Source organism: Haemaphysalis longicornis, unplaced genomic scaffold, assembly GCF_048455015.1.
Source record: "Haemaphysalis longicornis isolate Haplotype H1 unplaced genomic scaffold, Haemaphysalis longicornis Haplotype H1 scaffold_3, whole genome shotgun sequence".
Taxonomy (NCBI): domain Eukaryota; kingdom Metazoa; phylum Arthropoda; class Arachnida; order Ixodida; family Ixodidae; genus Haemaphysalis; species Haemaphysalis longicornis.
In genome coordinates, this window is record NW_027526335.1 from 199,989,105 (window position 1) to 200,007,646 (window position 18,542).

Genomic DNA, 18,542 nt, shown 5'->3' on the forward strand with positions numbered 1-18,542 from the left:
CGCGCCTATGAAGGGGCGGTGAAACTTCAGCGAGCTCTGATGATGCGGGGTCATGAGGTTGCGTAATTTCTATATTTCATTGTTAATTTCTCCTTGGGGGCTGAAGAATACCCCAAGCGAAAACACAGCCGTGCCGAAAACTGCTCCGAGTCTCCAAGTTTAACGACGCGTAAACTTGGCCGAACCAAGAATAAGCTGCGTGGGGCCACCAGCTCAGCTGTTTCTCCAGTCCTGCACCACTAGTTCAAGCTAGCCCAATACTTCGCGCGCTTATTTTAGTTTTGTTTATCCTTTCCAAATACCCTAAAAACCCTCTCCCAGTAGGCTAACACGTCGAGGGGCGGAATAACAGATACAATAAAGTACAATGTTTCAAAAATAAATAACTAGCTGCACAAAAAAACAATACAAAATATTACTACATAAACAAAATAACAGCCACAATATCCTTCCTGTATACTTATTACCCTCGAGAAATATAATATCAATTATTATTCACCAAAACAAATTAGGAAACTAACCTGGTTCCCTAAGTAAACGCGCACTTAATTGCTTATAACGCTACTGCACTCAACAAAAACACTTGTAGAGTGGGAAAGCTAAACACAACAATTAGGTACAGCAACAACAAAAAAATGCATCTAACAGTGAAGCCAAACCTCAATTTATGAAAGCATTTGTAGTATAAAACAAGAAAAAACAAAGGTACGCAGCGTGAAACGCTTACGCACTTCGATTTACATTCAGCGTCGTTAAAATTCATTCACATTGGAGATTGCTCTGATATGAACAGCGGAGTGATATACAAACCGTAAGGTCGCCGTTGTAGGAAAAAATACTAAGAATATGCCCAGTGCTAGTCAACGCGTGCCCGCGGCGACCTCCTCGATCCCGGGTCTCGCAGTTGCTTTGCCAAAGAAACAATACAGCGCGAACGCCACGCGCTACCACGCATGTAAAGTCCTCCAGTGTTAATGCATTGAGAGAGGTCACCAGGGCCAACGCATTCTGTAGAAGCCATAAAGTATAATTGGAGACACGCCTACGAGTGGGCCAAACCTTCCCGCGATGGCTTGCAGATCCGGCCACCGCTGCCTCGAGTTGATGAGGAAGGACAGGTGAAAATCGGCAATGCCGAGGATGACTTTACAGCCACCAATGGCTGCGAAGATGATGATGGCCTCGTCGAAGCAGATGACTATGATTACTAGCACCGCAGCTAAGGAAACAAAAAAATGTAGTGACGCTTAACTATGAGTCCGGCACTGCTCACCAACGTCAGCCTCGCCAGTCAAGTCTTGCGCGTGAGCGCAAGCTTCCGTGAATTTTGTTTATGGAATTTATGCGAAAGGGTTATTGTGCGTCGTATGAACGACGCAGTCCGAGCAACATCTGAAGCTTTCGATTTTAAAAGAACCATCATGGGGTGGAGATACAGAACGGGGTGACGTAAGGAAGACCTCGCGAAGGTGTGCATGATGATAGAGCCTGACCACCAATAAAAAAACGGGCACCGACCCGCAATGTTTATTAATCCATAGAAGGTGTTTCGCTACCGTACGGGTGACTTCTTCCCAATCATCCATCAAACGCTGGACTCCGTCGATGATTCAGCCGGGGAAGTAGCAATAAACGAAGTGTTTTACGACAACATGATAGCTGTTGCAGTTCGGCACGACTCTTCAACGAAGTTGCGCTAGTGTCACGTGAGTAATCGTAAAAAATAAAACGCAAAGCACGGTTTTTTATTGCTTCGATGTTTTCACGCGCAGAATTTTGGTGGATATCTCATCTGTGTCATGTGGATTTTAGTTTAGAACGAACTGGAGTGACAAAGGCCATTTTATGTGATGGGTTGCGTACGAATAATCCGAGTTACCGTCTTGCTGACGCGAGAGTTACATCAACATGGCCTGAACGTAACTACTGTGATATTTTACGAGATCGTAAGTTTCGATGAGCGTTACTTAGGAAGCACGATGTTTGACTACGACAAAGTTCTCGGTTAAAAGAGATTACCGTAGTTTTGAAAGCCTTTTGGGTCAATAGCCAGGATGAGCACAAACAATTTAAAGAGTAAGTTCACATTGTAAAGACTCACGATGATTACAAGAAAATGTGCTGTAAACAACACAATGGTCTGTGAACAGACTAACTATACAGTTGACAGAAGAGGGTAAAGCTATTAGTATTGTAACAAATAAGGCGATATCCGTCTGTACCCGAGAGGTAGCAGGAGCTTTATTGCCGCGAACTGGCCGTACTGCTGACAACAAAGCTTTTACGCTTTTTACGCAATTTGAGTGCGAGCAACAGCGTCACCGTCTTCCGTTGGTCAGGCAGTGATGACCACAACTGATCATTTGATGACTATGATGATGATGATGATAAACAGAGCTCAGCTCCGATGCAGTTAAGGCTGCGGTTGGCACTGCATTTACAGAGGACGGCGTTTATAGTAGGCTGCAAATGATACTTGCGGATTTACCACCCTCTGCGCGCACGCATCGCCCCGATGAGATTGACCATCGACAAAATTTGCTCTACTGCATCTGGATAGCGATGGACGCCCCCGGCCCTGAAAAGCGGGGCGTCCATCGCTATCCAGATGCAGTAGAGCATCTGGATAGATGCTCATAAGTTACGCCTATAAGTTCCGTCCCGCCGAAGAGTTCGGCGGGGCGTTGTTGCACTGTGTCCGGAAGTATCTCGTAATTAGGATATCCAGCACGAAGCTGTATCGTGTACAGCCCAAAATAGCCCTCGAGGCGTTTTCGCTCAGTCTACCGGTGTCCAGACCAACACCTTATTGCCACGTTGGAAATGTGCATAGCCTCGGGGAACTTTATGACGGGTAGTTTCGGTCGATTGCATCACTAAAGCTTTCTTCGGTGTTTCAAAAGCCGGCCATTGTGCAGGCATCCATTTAAACGCAACGGCTTCTTTCCAAAGGCGAGTTAGTGACGAGTTAGGAAAGCTCCCGATAAAACGGCAGTAGCACGAGCACAGACAAAAGAACCTTTTCACAGCCTGTTTGTGTTATGTGGCTTCGGGAATGTGTTGACTGCAAGGGTTTTTTCACGGGCTCGCCGCGAACGGCATCGTTGCTAGATGACCAAGAAATTTTAATGGGTCGTACGCAAATCGGAATGTTTTTGCGTTGGTCGTCTGACAAACCTTCTTTAGAGCATGCTCTAGAGGAAAGACCGTTTTAATTGAGCGTGAGTGGTTGTTAAAGTACCACAGAAAATGACGACGTAATCATGGTACACAACCGTGTCGGCCATTTCATGCCTCCTGTGACGGTATTCATGTGCGTTGACATTATGCGGCCGCCTCACTTAGCCCGAACGACATTGCTTTCAATTCGCATGGGCCGTCTGGAGTAATAATGCCGTCTTTTTCCTGTAACGCTCGTCAATATCAATTTGTCACTAGCCTCTGCATAGATGAATTGACGAAAAATAACGGGAAGGCGCAGTCGACCGAGCGTGTCATCAGTCCGTGAAAGGGAATTCACGTCTGTTTCGGTGACAATGTTTCAGTGCTAACTGTCCACGCAAAATCCGTGTGTTTCATCTTTATTTTTCAAAAGCACTACCGGCGTGGCTTAGGGACGTTTCTATGGTTGAATGAAGTCGTCTTTGAGCAAGTCGCGAAACTGCTTTTGTATTTCTCCCTCTTGTTCAGGGAAACGCGATAAGGTTGTTGGAAAACTGGATATGTTGCGTCGTCGGTACTTATTCTGTGGTTCGCGACAGTGGTTCTGCCAACCGCAGCGACTGGAGCGGAGCAGCAGCGAACACTTTAAGCAGTTGTAACAGCTGATGTCACTGTCATGCTGGGAGCTTTGGGCCCACCCTTACCTAGACCTGTCCAGTCGTCTCCTGGGGTCTCTTAGGGCTGTTTGAAGTTCGGTTAGCACACTTTCGGCCCTGTAGTTGGAAATTACTTCTGGGTAAGCTATAGTGATACCTATCGACAAATGTTGCGGCTCGTCCAAGACGTTCGTAAAGAGGACTTCAGAATGCATATTCTGAAGCTGTGGCAAGCGCCGCGCAAATCGAATTCCGACTTCTAGGAGAAGTTGGACACCGCCTAAATTATTCGTCACTCGATTGTTTTCTCTTCTTTATGGAAACAGCGAATCTTTCAAGGCAGAAAACCGACAGTACCCGGCTATAAGAGGAAAAGAAACAAGGCGAATGTGGAAAGAAATAAGGAGTAGCCAGGACAGATGGAATGTGTGTTATGGCAAAGGGAAAATGACTCCGCCCGGTAAAGCCTCGCGGGTTAATTGCAGTAGTCCAGCCAGTTTTTCCCTTTTTTCCAGAACCATGAGTTTTCCCATTGGAGAACATCACGGAATTCGGAAGGGCCCTTTCTCTTTGACGAGGTGCAGGATCGATCCCCACTTGCGGAGCCCCTAGCACGAAGGCGCGAATTTTGATGGTTCACTCTCATATCGTTAAAGGCTTTACGAAGTGGCAATTATGATGATGGCCGCGCGGAAAAATCAAGTTGGGACGGCGGCAAACGGTGGCAGGCTGGCATGACTGTCCAACCTGGCCACCTAGACGTACACCCACTAACACCCTCTACTAGATATCTTGCAATAATCTTAGCATGCTCTTTAGCAGGTACGCTCTTCTGCCTTAGTTGTGTAGAAGGTAGAAAAAGCAAATAAATGGCAGATTTTCCGTATTTTTACGCTAGCACTTCCTGCGCTAGCGGTTTTATCCTTCTCTGTGCCTGTTTTGGTCGTACAAAGCCCGCAATAAAAAAAAGAGTTTAAAGGCGGAGCGATATTTTTTACGTTAGCGACATGGGTTCGAGACGCAGTGCGTTTAATTTTCTTAGTGCAGCAGAAGAAGTGTTTATTTTTCAATATGTTCTCTTAGGTCAATTGAACAGATTCTTATTGAAATGATCGATTCTTTAGTATGGTGTACTTTGATTTAGCCTGCCAAAACGATTTTTTTGTTGTTTAAGTCTTCAAGTACGATTTTACCGATCGGCACTCTTGAGATGTGTCTCGCCGGCAGGTTTGTAAGTGCACGGCCGCGTCTCCGACGCTGAATGGGGTGATGATGATAACAGATGCGGTGCACGCTACTTTGTTTCTAATGCTTGACCGTATTTCGTACATCGTTTTCCACTCCCCAGCGATTATGTTTTTTACTTTAGCTGGTCCTTCAACGATTTTTGACGTGTACATCTCTGTACTGTGCAGACGCCGTCTTGCCGTTTCTGAGAACTCTCTTGTTTTCGTACTCCACGAGATTCTCCTTTTTCTTATCGTTTTTCTGATCATTTGATCATTAAGTGTTGCTTGTAGAAATCAACAGTCTTTGAATTAATAAAAATTATGTCATACTCTGATTTTTATTGTGAATTAATCAGTTCGTTTTTGTTATTTCAGCGATTGCATTAAAATGCTCCGTATTCAAGAAACTGTTTAATAAAGTACTGAAGAAAAAGCGTCTTTTAATGTCTGCATCGCGCATTTTTCACCTTTTATCAGTCGGATAGCTCGCCTTTTCTTTATTAAAGAATTCTTATTGCTCTCTCCTCGTTATTAAGGCAAAAATCCATTGACGAGTCTTTCGGGAACACACTGCCATGCCTGCGGAACAAGCACTCCAGAATTTAACCTTGGACATCGGCACGCGTATACGAGCATTGTCGCAGAGGTTTCCCACCTTTGTGAGAAAGGTGACGCTGTTGTCGAAAACAAGAGTGGAACCGGCCACCTTACTGAAAGCGACCACCGCTTGGTACGTTGTGTTTATTCCGAGACTCGGCGTGTACGTGGCATTGTTACAAATCTGCAAAGAAGGAACAGAACGCAAGAATTGGTCCGATCCCCTGATCGTTGAAATCACTCCATTCGCACTGACCAGTTTGTACACTTTACATAATTGTGGCCTGAAACCAATTCAGAAAGAATACTGAAATGTTGCGCAATGAATGTGTTCCCTTACTCTCAGAAAAGGCTAGCTTGCATGTGAAGTCCCCCCAACCATTTCCCAGTGCTTCTCGAGATGATAGCGACAGATAAGATCACAGCCTTCAACTATGCAACCAGTGATATAACCTGGTCGCGACGCTGACGACAGTGCCAGCTGTGTTTGCTACAGCCGATGCATACCTGGGTGAACACTTGTGAGACTACCGGTTGAGACCTCAGTGACTAATTTTTATTAAGAGATTTAGGGTAACACCAACGAACTACAGCAAGTTGTGATGGGGATAGGAACACCTGAGGATACAAAACGAGTGCGATGGCTCAGGTAAATAAATTTTGCAAAAGGCACCCTAACCCAAATTTAAAAAAACGAAGGCTGTGGCTCCAGACATCTGTTGTAGGTACAGGTAACGCAATGATAAAAGAGATTGGGTGCGAAGCATAGACGACAGAAAGCTAGGTGCAGTGTCGATGTAGGGCAGAGCTTTAGGAGCAATTTTAAGATTCTGATGAACCGCGACACGAGCATTTTCTAGTTTATAGGAAGCGCCTTCGTTCAGTTGACTGAGAATAAGTGATGATCTGTGATTATCACAATTGTCTGTGTGTTTTGCGGCCGAAGGGCAGCAAATTCTCAAAAAGTGTGATTTAGGCGAATGTAGGACAAAAGTGATGAACGGCTATGTAGATATACGTATTCTCATAGATATTACTAGATTAGAAGTGATTTATGGATGCATACAGACCATAAATAGAAGTGGCACTTGTCCTGCAGGATGATAGTGGACGCAGTAACAGATTCAAACTGGGTAATAGTGACATGATTAAGATGCGCATAAAATTGCAGTTTTATATGGCTCCCACATAAAACGTGAAGGTTACAATACCAAAACCCGGAAGGAATCTTAGGTGATATGCGAGAGCCTGTAAAAAGGCAATATGATGTAAGTAGTGAAAACGGTTTTATGTGTAGAAAACTCGCTTCTCCACAAAGAGAGGTTTCAGGGTAAATGGTATGCGCTGAGCGCACAGCTCACGAAAATGTCTGCTTCGGTTTCTTGAAGTTCTTGGCCTTAAACACGACATGAATAATGGCAAGGCTGCGTACACACAGGTACACAAGTAAGATACCCTCGTCTTTTAAAATGCAAGGAAATGTTTTATTTGTGTGTCCTGTCCTTTGGCTGCACATTGTAACCTAAATTCTACTGGCATTGCTTGCTCTTGTTTTCTGGAGTATTCTAGGCTGAATGGTACTCACTATGTCTTCGTATTCTGTAACAGAGTAGTAGTGCCATTTATCATGGAGTGTTTTTCCGTCACAGTTTTCCCATCTTGGATATGTATCTAAGTTATAACCACGTTGTTGCAATGTGCAGCAGCAGCCGTATTCTGTCCTGCGACCTCATTGCCAGTAATTCGACAAGCGCCAGGCACCCGGAAGATGATTTCATGACAAGATTAAAAAGTTGGTACTCCTGAAGCTTGCGTGAGACGGTGATTTCAATTCACACTGAGATAATCTATGTAGGTGACTCATCCGCGTGTTTTTGTTCACATTACATCTTCACAAGTCAACATGATGCCATGGGCTTCCCCAGTGCAATTGGTGAAACTGTGTTCAAAGTTTTTGAATTGCGTTCACTAGTGGTACATTATACCTTTGAGGATGTTCTTAAGCCCCTATGTTAAATTTTGTACAGATAAGCTTCTGTCGCAAACTCCGACGCACATGCGTCGGAGTTTGGATTTTATTCATTTGCACGAACTACATGCCACACAACACAGTCAAGAGCTTTAATGAAATAATTTGTTCATGTACGCCGTTTCTAAATGCTACTAAAGAAGTCAACTGGAGATGGAAAATCATTTGCAGATAATGAGTGAGCAAGTTACGCCTAAAAAACAGGTCTATTGCGCAGCCGCAATTTCTAAGTTTGCTTGGAGAATTATTTGATTGTGATGATGAATTACTAGCAAATAACGTGGTTACGTTGGTGTTTCAAGAACCACATGTTCCACTGAAAAACGTTATTGGCCCGCCAGAAGCCCATCATCACACGGTTCCTACTGGTAAATGATGCTAGTATCGTGAAGTTTTCACGTAATAATTTTAATTAACATCTGTAGTTCTCCGAGCTCATAAGTTCCGAGGACACAGACCGATCTCGCCCTTGTTTAGCAATCGCGACATAGGTAGTTTTCTCGCGTTAATATTGGAAACCACCCTCTTGTGTCTAGTTTGAAAAAGAGCACTTGCCTCTCTGAACGTTACAAATTATGGGTAAAAAGTTTTGTATTTGGTTTCTATGGAGACATTGTAACAGGGAAAAAAGCTGAAACATTTTGAAAAGAAATCATCTTAACACTAAAAAGAGTGCGCCTAAAACCCCTCCCTAAGGCGTGACCCTTTCATGTATGCATGTCTTGAATAAAGTGTTTCCCGCTTGCAGACTCAATCTTTTGTAGGTGATGTAATTTTGAATCATAATGAATGTGCTGCCACTCGCGCCGAGATTATTACGACCAAACACAAAACCAGGGCGTCTAGCTGTGTCATAATCTTCCAACAAATAGGAGAATACAGACTTGCAGTGGTGCTCATACATGAGCGCATATCTCAGCAAGAATGCTGTTTTCACGGACCGTCCTTTCTAAACCCTGAGTTGCATTTGTATAGCTTATATTTCGTTGCATTGAATTTTAAAAATGCAACAGGGTGCCCAGAATATTCGTTCTAGAAAAGCTTTCATAAGCAGCGTTTCAGCTGGTGTATAAAAGCATGGCTTTCCCCTTTTTCAAAGTTGGCTTCATATTTTCGAAAAACAATTATACAAGCAAGAATTTTTCTGGCCTAAATTACTGCTAAAATCGAAAGAAATGATACAGATATCACAGATACTTTTCACCGCTTTGTCAAATAGTGAGCTTGTCATAGTCACAAATCCTCGGGTGCAATGTTTGCTTCTATGATCGATCTTTTGCACTGTGATTTAGTATAGTGTTCGGCCCCAGTCAGGGCTGCTCGCATTTAATTCATAAAGGATGTATTTCCTTGTCTAAGACTCGGTTCTGCTCTCTTTTGTATGTTTTATATGGTACAAATGAGAGAGCTCAGCACCAACGCTAAGGTAATACATGCGAATCTTGAGGCCATATAAATATAAAAGAATACGCGATGCTGAGATTAATGCATTGATAAGGCAAAGTATTCTTCAATGAATTTTCAAGAGCGGCTAAAGAGATTTAGAGAACATTTTTTGCTACAGAGCTGAATGGCAGGAAAAAGACATACCATTTTAAAACATTGGCAAACATCTATAATGCAGTATTCTGCCAATTTTAGGAATTTTTTGCTTTGCTCCGGCAATGCTCCACCTGGTGTACAAAGCGCTCAGTTAAAACACAAGACGTAGGTCAGCGTTTATTGACGTTCTCCCTGAAACATACGCACTAAGCTATGCCTACGACGTTCAGGTCCATCAAACAGACGTACATATACTACCTTCTTATGTAAGAAAACAGGTAATCACCCTTAACTTAAAACGAATGTAAAGTGTGGAGCGAAGTTTCCTGTGCAGAAAATTTGTATGACGTTGCACAACCGAAAAAAAGAATCTGCTGTCAGGGTTGTTTTCCCGGCGAAATTCATGAAAGCAGGGTCCAGATGCCGGCGGCTGCGGCAAAGTGGTCACTGAAACAGTTTTTTTAGCTTTTCGCTTAACCGAATATTGGCCCGTAACTCAAACTCTGGAATTCACCATCTTGGCGCTAAGGGCTTCTTCGATTCATTTTAAAATTTGTGCTGTGTTTTCACCGTAAACTAAAGAATAATGAGTGTGCACAAGCCAATGAGACGTTTTACCAGGGTTGACGCCACGAGTTGAAGGGTGCGTCTATTTGATTTCACTCTCTGCCATGTTAATATCTGGTGTCCGGTAAACAACCCATTGCGTAATCAATGCGGAGCATTGGAAACACATCGTTTCGTGTGATCTTGCTCAGGGCGCAATAATCCACACAAACGTGCACGCGAACGCACTTTTTTCGCACCAGAACAACCAGGGACGACCAACGGCTGGTTGCAAGCAAAATATGTTTCCGCTAAAGTATGTCGGTGACAGTGACGACTGCTCGTTCGGAAGAGAAAACGAGGTAAGGGCGAAGGCGGGTGATGGGAGACCCGTCTGTTTTGATACGATACGTTCTACAATATCTGACTGAGCGCAGCGCTGTTTGCGTCAAATAAAGATCCGTGTTTGCGGAGGAGCTCAAGTAACGAGGAAGGCGTAGCAGGGGATGGATGGGAGATGATTGTGGCTGTGAGAACAGAGTCGAACTATTTGGCGCAAGAGGGAAAACACATGTGCCTTCAGTGTCAGGAACGGTACCAACTATGGTGCGTTGACGAAGGAGAATTGGTTTCGAAGTGGTGTTCTACCTACGAGAACAGCAGTGCCGCTTGTAAATCGCAACGGGCTTGTAGCCAGGGCCAGAACAGCAATAAAGACGTCAGTATCACACAACTTGTCGGAACTAACACAGCTGATTTTCCCGCACCCAGGACCGACAACGTAACCTTCTCTTGGCACCAAGTGCAGATGTAGGGCACCAGCGACACCGAAATGATCTGTTTCACTCAGTTCTACATGCCGAAGATTACAGGATACAAAGGCGGATGCCGGTGAAAGAAAGAGTCACTCCAAATTGAGCTGATGAGAACACCGGGATATAACTCTGCACTGCGTTTCGTGCCGCTTCAGTCCATAAGAACACGGACTGGGCAGCATCGAGGATCTTCAATGGCGATTCCGGTAGCACTGCATAGGGAAGGGGCGGCAGAAGCGGGACCAGTCTAGAGGGTTTCCACTTTTTGCAGCTGAAACTACAGGTTTCGCTTAACTACTGATATACTAGCTCCCGTTTCAACAAGGACATCAACAATATTTCCTTCTACTTTGACTTTTCAACTGTTCGAGGACCTTCGTGGAGGAGCAGTCGGTTTTCCCGGTTGCGCACTTTTCCCTCAAAAAATTGCAGCAGCTAATTTTCCGGATGGTTGTCGGGAGGCTGCACTTAAAGGGGTCCTGAAATACCTTCCGCCGATGGGTTGATGTACATGTAACCAAATAAAGCAATGTATTAGCAATCTCCTCCCGCAAGAATTTTGTTGAAGCGATGAGTATTAGCTGAGAAATCGTAAATCAAAAACCGCGCATTATCGTCGCGCCGCGTTTCCTCCTCCTTTCAACTTACTCTCCGCTGTTAAAGGCGAGCCAGCCTTCCCTCCCATGATGCTGCGCTCCTCTGCGGTGACGTACTTCCACTATTGCGCTGCTCACACAGCCGTCTGCTACGGGCAAGATTTGTTGACACCGTGAATCCCGCACTCAGCTCAAGCGAACGAGAAATCTGGCCCCATGTGTGCGGCGGCCTGGCCTTGCCCTTTCGCGGTGTACGTTGCTGCAGAACTTTGCTATCGGCGGCACGCGACTTTTTATCGGCGGCGAACTCGCAGCCGCACGGGGAGGATCCTGCGCTCGCTCCCTTGGATGCACAGCGCACTGTTTATCCAAAAAGCGCCGTATCAGATGTGGCCCCGCTGGTGCCGGGTCTTATTTTGTGGCGGTGGTAATTCCTGCCGGCGGCATGTGAAAAAGACATTTTAAACTGATACAGAACCCGTGCACAAAACGCCAGTTCAGCTTGGGGCGACGCGTGGTGGAGAGCGGCAACGTTGGCAAAACATGCTCCGGCCTCTGAGCTTTCTAGCGCTAGAGCGAGCGCCATTTCTTTGACAATATCAAACATCGGTTACCCTGGCAAGAAGGCACAAACCGCTCTAGAAGTCAGTTGCGGTTGCGTGATCCTGGTTCAGCTTGGGGCTCCACCTCGCGGCATATGGGCACTGCAGGCATACTACTCACTCCCATTTGGAAGTGCGAGATGCGTTTGGCATTACAGGAGGCGATGGTGTGTGTGTTGTGGACGCCTTTGTTTCGCGATGAAATGCGACGTTGTGCTTCTGCGGGTGGATAGTGCTTCCCATGGTCTGAATTATCTTTCTCGAGTGGCGTACGACTCAACCTCGCATGGGGTATGTGCAGTGTGCGTGGCTAACAGCCATCTCGGCTTGTGCGCCAGAGTTAAGTGACTTGCTGTTCGCCCCCGCAAACCGCGCGCGAGGTGAGTGCCGAATTTACGAGGGGCAGGAGGAGGCAACCCATCGTCTGTCAGTCGCGGTTCCGACTTGCAACGCATGTTGTGACGTTGTGTTCGTTCGAAACACATCTCTGGATTGTTTGGAAGTTGAATAAAATGTATGCGTCAAACCCGGGCATTCGGCTCAGGGCGTTCTCTGCGATTGCAAGAAAGAAGTGCCACGGGGTTTCAACGCTTTCTTTATGGAACGTACTCAAGTAAGAGAATATCCATGTCGTGTTATGGCCGTGTTGCATTCAATACAAACGGTTAAGCGTTTGTTTACACTTGTTTCGTTTGTTGTAAAATGTCCAAACACTCCGGCACTCCGCTGGCAGAGCAGCCGGCGAGCCGCCGCTGAGCAGACGACTCATCTCGTTGCCGGAAGCGCGTGAAAAAGCCGCCCAATTGCAGGATGTCTAGCTCATGAAGAACATCTGGGAATCGATGATGTAGACATGTGAAGATGGCGGCGTCCAAAAACACGAAAGAAAGGGTGAGAAAAAAACGACAAACTTTGTAACAAAAGTGTGAGCTTTCCGCTGCGCGTAAAAGAGTAATACTTGGCGCAGATGATGTTGACGACCCAATCTAACGATTGCGCTAGTCAATTTATTGTGCTCGAAGCGCCTTTCAGGGCCCTTTAACAAGCCATTATTCTGAGTTGCAATAAACGACCCCAATATTTATGATTGATTAAATATGTTAATTGCACCATTTCGTACGGTAAAGTGTCGACTTAAACCGATGTGTTGCAAGACCGTTAATTTGAATGCGGGACGCCACGACCACGGGTAATACGAACTACGCACCACCACGCCGGAAGCTTGGGGCCTCGCCCACGGTCCTTGAAACGGATACCGCTGCCTACACAGCAGGCTGTGTCGCCTTCCGAAAGGAGCAAAAAACGTAGAGAGAATTAATGGGGGGATGTTTCCTTGCGCACTACGGCGATGTGGACCCGAGTTCAGGTTGCAGGGCGTGCTGACAGACCGCATCATTGCAAATGTCGGAAGCGTAGAACATGTCGCTGCCAGTGAACACGAGGAGGTGGTGGACGAAGCGCCACTGCGGCCATTACTTCGAAGTAATGACCGGATAAAATGCTACCTGTCTCTTCTTCAGTTTTGAAATACGAGAAAAAGGATCCCTCCAGCTTCATGCTCCCGTTAAAGACAACAGTTGTAGCACTCACCTTCAACCACAAATGCACGTTTCAATCGCGACATTTTTAAAGTATTAAATTTCTGGCATCCTCTGCGGCTCCACAACCACATTGTACGGCTTTTGTGCTTCACTTTCATTCGATCAGAGGTGGCGTCCCCTCGGAGTTTTAATTAACGCGCTTTTAATGTCATGATCTCGAGAAATGTTACTTCAGATGTTCACGCAGGATGCCAGTTTGGGACATTTGAGACATAATACGGTCCCTGACAAAAGTGACGATTTTTCATAGCACACAAACTATAACAGAGGCCACTGCATCTGTTGGGACGATACAATAATTTTCGGCGTATAAAAAGTTATTTTACGTTTAGCTCATTGCTTATTCCACATCCTTACATCTGTTTTATTTTTTTGTTCTTTTATCACTAATAACTGATCGTAAACGTTTTTAACTTTGCTTCCTTTGGAAGTTCTTCAAGGCCACAGTCGGATTTGTATTATTGCCTCGGTATTTTGCGGTCACCTTGTTTTGAACTTAAACTGGTGCAATAGCGTTCATTGCGTTTAGAGTACTCACGCGCACATTTTACTGCAATGTATTTGCATCAGTAGCTAACAAATAGGCATCCTTTGACAGGGGGCATAATTACAATTTCCTTTGTCTGTCTTTTCCTATCCAGACGGAAAGATCCTCCGGAGAAGAAGATGTCCGTTTTTACCATGCCCAAGAGGGAAAATTCTTACCGAAAGAGGTCTTAATTCCTGGTCGTAATTTCCTTGGGCACACTCGCTGAACAGGCTATAGTTTCCTATGGTGGAAACAGCAGGGTCGGGGGTCTTGGGCTTGTAAATGCGACCCTTCATCGTCACGGACACGCTGATTGGTATGGCGGTGCCCAGCTGCCCTTTTAGGCACTCCGCCACTTGGCAGGTATCGGCCTGCAACCACACAAAAAGGCATACACACTGTTTCCGGGGTTTCAAATGTTTCCAGTGTTGAAAGGTGGTTTGTGGCCTTGTGATATTATGCATTTAAAGCTGGTCTGTCTTTTGGTGGGGAAAGTTTCAAGAAAATGTTTTTACTTTTTACAGAATGGGATATGTGAACTCTTTGGTAAGACTGTACAAGTATTTTGGTGCAACATGTACGCACATCAGCGTATTTTATGTAAAGAGGAGGTGGTTGCACAGTGGTGTTTTAGACTGCCTTTTTGTAGAATAGACGTTTTGATTCTGGGGTACTAATTGTGGCCTAAATTCGGAGATACAAACTTTACTTTTTATTTTTTATTTCAACCTATTGCAGGCCCTTCAGGGCCATGCAGGAGTGGTTACAATGAATTCAAGTTTTCATCGTGAAGATAACATAGGTATTCAAAAGGCAAGAAACAAGAACAATATAGAATACACATGGACCGAAGCATGCTATACAGTTTAAATGTTTAGTTCACAAGAAGAAGTTATACAAACACTAAATATGCAATTTTTCCTTTTATCACGTGTTAAAATTCTAGATGATTTATGGCTCTTAGAAAACTCTCTACAGATGTGCTGTTGACGGCGTCCGCCGGTAATCTGTTCCACAGTCCGATGGCTGATGGAAATAAACAGTACTTATGTGTGTTTATGTTGGTTTTTTTCTCCTGCAAACTCTTCCCCTCTTGACAAATCGTCTCAAAGCTTGACGAAAGCTGTATATACGGCCAGAGTACATTGATCGCGAGTCGTTGTCTTGATGCAACAGTTTTGTGTTATCATATATACTTCGTACTTCGGAAATTTTAATGGCAGAGGCTGTCGATGGGCATATCGCGCTGGGACATGAAAGCCAGCATGTCAATAGCGGACGCAAACAGCTGTTGCTACTGAGACTTATCATGGTAATGTGATGACCGTGATGAGGCGTTAAAAGTACCTCTTCCAAACCAGACAGCTTGGGGACTCGGTTAACCCCCCTGTTTCAATGGCCGCCAAAAAGGACACGTACTTTAGTTAAGAGATCAACAAAAGGCTATATTGTGAAATACGCCTTCTTTGTTCATCCCGAAACATTTTTCGGTGTTTTTCGAAGCTTCTGAAATATTTGTATATTGGCTACAGCTTGGAGATTCAAGTTAAAAAGTTTCCAATTTTTTAATCGCTCCAGCAAAATGATGAACAAACAGGAGAACATGGTTGCATATTTTTCTAAAGAATTTACTCGTCACGTAATAAAGAAGACGAAGGAACCGGCTTTTACCATGACTTCCTTCACAACGGGTCGTTCTTTTTTGGATTATGTTCAAGTTCGGTTTCTGCCAAATTATCTGTGCAAGTTTTTTTTTCGGTTAGGGTTAAGCTGCAATTAGGGACAGCTGACATTAATAAAAAATAGGCGAAGCATTATGTGTGGTGCTGGAAACGCCTCTTTTTTGGGTTGTGGAGAACGGCTTAAAGTAATAGCACAAAGACGAGCCAAAAATAACAAAGCAGAAGTATTTCTCATTTTACTCAGTCCTGTCTTTACGACATTTACTATTACGGCCAAAGAATACCCTAGGTCATGACTGAAATTCATCCATGGTGAGTCGTTGGGTCTCAAAGCAGCAGATTTTTAGGCGATCCAGTTACCCTCGAAATGATGGTTCTCTGAATATTTACTAAACTAGGCGTTTTTTTTATGGTTACATGTGTTGGTTCCGCTGGTTAGGGCATTACATCGAAGGGCATACATCGTTTGTTCATTATAGATATTTCTCGTTCGTGTATTGAACGTCCTTTTACAGGCTGTTTTTGCGTTTCGGTTTTTGTGATGCAAAGATGACTATTTTTAATTTTGTCAGGTAATCCTTGTGAATGTTTGAAATTTAATTTCTCACTCTTTCGTTTTTGGTGATTATGTTCGACCTATTCTCTCCATTTGAGTGATTCTAACATATTAAAGAGCTACTTCTACCAGTTATGCAATTTTTCACGGAATTTAACGCATTACACGCTTTGCCCATATTCCCTATTTTTATTCCTATCTGACGCTTTTTTTTTTGCGTGGGGGGGGGGGGGGGCTTTTCAGCTCTCGTGCTTTTGAGAAGTTTAAAAGCCGTATTTTTTATGTCGTCTTGAAGATTTTGTTAACAGCTAATTGTTATGATATGTTTGTATAGCGAGTGTTTTTCTAAGTTCACGGAAACTTTGTGTCTGTATTCGTACACATTCGCAAAATCCGGAGCGATTTGGGAGGCTAGTCAATCTTCCCAGGAGCCCGCATACATGACTTACCCCTTAGTCGCCAACCCGCTGAGCGAGACGTGCTACCTCGGAGCACCGTTTTCGCCAACTTAGCAATTACGGTAGCACTTTTCGGTGGCTTAAGGGCGAATGGACATGCTGATGTTTTTTTTGTGTGTGTTCTCGTATATTTGGTTTTATCTCGGCAGAAATCGACATATTTTCGTGACTAGATATTAAAAATGTAGTTAGTATTTATCACTTGCATCGTGAATTTTTTTCTCCGAAAGCTTTTGTTGTTGCATAGTTTTTTCCAATGACCTCAGGTTTATTCAAGCTGGAATACAAGAATAAAACTGGGCTAACTTTTGCTTAGGCATAGAAGGCAGTGTGGTGCAAAAGAAAGAAGTTGTGCCAAATTTTACACAAGCCACTTACGAAGGAGCGGGCGTAGGTTATGAAGCGGCGTAGGCTTGCCGGGATGGTATACACATTGGGTGGGAGAATCCTGCACCCCTGGATGTTGTTGTCGCGGTTCCAGAGGTGGCCAACCATGACGATGGCATGGGGTTTAAAAGAACTCCTGTGGGTAGTGTTTGCATGTTGGCAGTCAAAGGTCAAATGGTGGGGGTATGCGGAAAATAGTGATGCAACACACATGTGTAATACGGTACCGACGAGAGCTACTCGGTGGATGGCAGCCCTAAACACATAGCTCAACACAAAGCACGACCATTGCGCGCGTGTTTGCTTTCTTCGCTCGGACCTGTCGTCGAAAGATGATGGTCCGTTGTTACACCTGCAGAGTCACGTTAGTACGTCCTCACTGCCGGAAAAGGCGCACGAAGGGTTGAAATCGCGTTCTCAATTCTGAAGGCCACAGCAGTGCAACTCTTTGTACGGGGAGGGTGTGGCAAACCCGAGAGTTTTCGGTATTTCTGGGGATGTCACGAGAGAACTGGATACTTCCCTCGCACGGCAGTAGTTCTTGAGTTCTTGAGTGCATCTGGCGTGCACTCGAGGGAAGATTCTGTGCTTTGCGTCTTCCCAAAATAATACCTCTTTAGGATTCTTAGTCACAGTGAGCGTAGTAATGCTTGTCTGCTCTATACTATAAATAAGCTCGCTAAACACAGGGAAACGGTGTGCGTGCGCCAGCCCGTATTGGCGCAACTGGAGAGTCAAGCGTGAATTTCCGTTCATGGCAGCAGAAAAGACAAGCTGGTCATTTTGAATTGCATCTTTTCAGGTTCAGGGCAGGTCTGATCGTACAGGTAAACATGCGATCAACCTCTCTGGGTGAAGGGCTTTATTACATCGGCAACGCTGCCCTGCGGAGAGCGCAGGGCCGCTCAGCGCAGAGCAGAATTGAATATGAGGATTACAGTTCCGACGGGCGGATACAAATTAATTTTGACCACCTGGGGATCTTCAACGTGAGCTGAAATCTCGAACACACGGGCGTTTTTACTTTCCGCCTCCGTAAGAAAAGCGGCGACCGCGATAAAACCCGTGTACTTGGGACAGAGAGCACAATTAACCTCGGCGCGCACTTGCCGGGTGGTGCCTCTGAGTCGCTAGGTACCGTGAACAGTGTTGTGTAGAAAAAAAAATTCTGGACGGATCCCTGGGCGCCAAACAAAATCTCCCGGGAAAGGGTACTTTACGCGTCTAACTAGTTTTAAGCGTTCGGAGTTGCTCGCCAATGTCTGCGCAAGCAAGCCTGCGCCCTGTCCCTCCAGGCTACTGAGGATACCGAACCGTCCGTCCCTCTACTGACTTTTCAAGACATCACTCAATATTACCGGATCGAACGACAGCACTTCCCTCCTCCGCATCCCAAACTCTCAAAAGAAGAAGAAACCCTACTTCGCCGACTGCAGAGCAATACCTTCCCTCACCCAGTACGCCTCCATCGCATGTTTCCCACGCAATTTCCGGCCACATGCAAGTTCTGCTTACAACCCGGTACTCTTCCCCAAATCATATTAGGGTGCAAGCA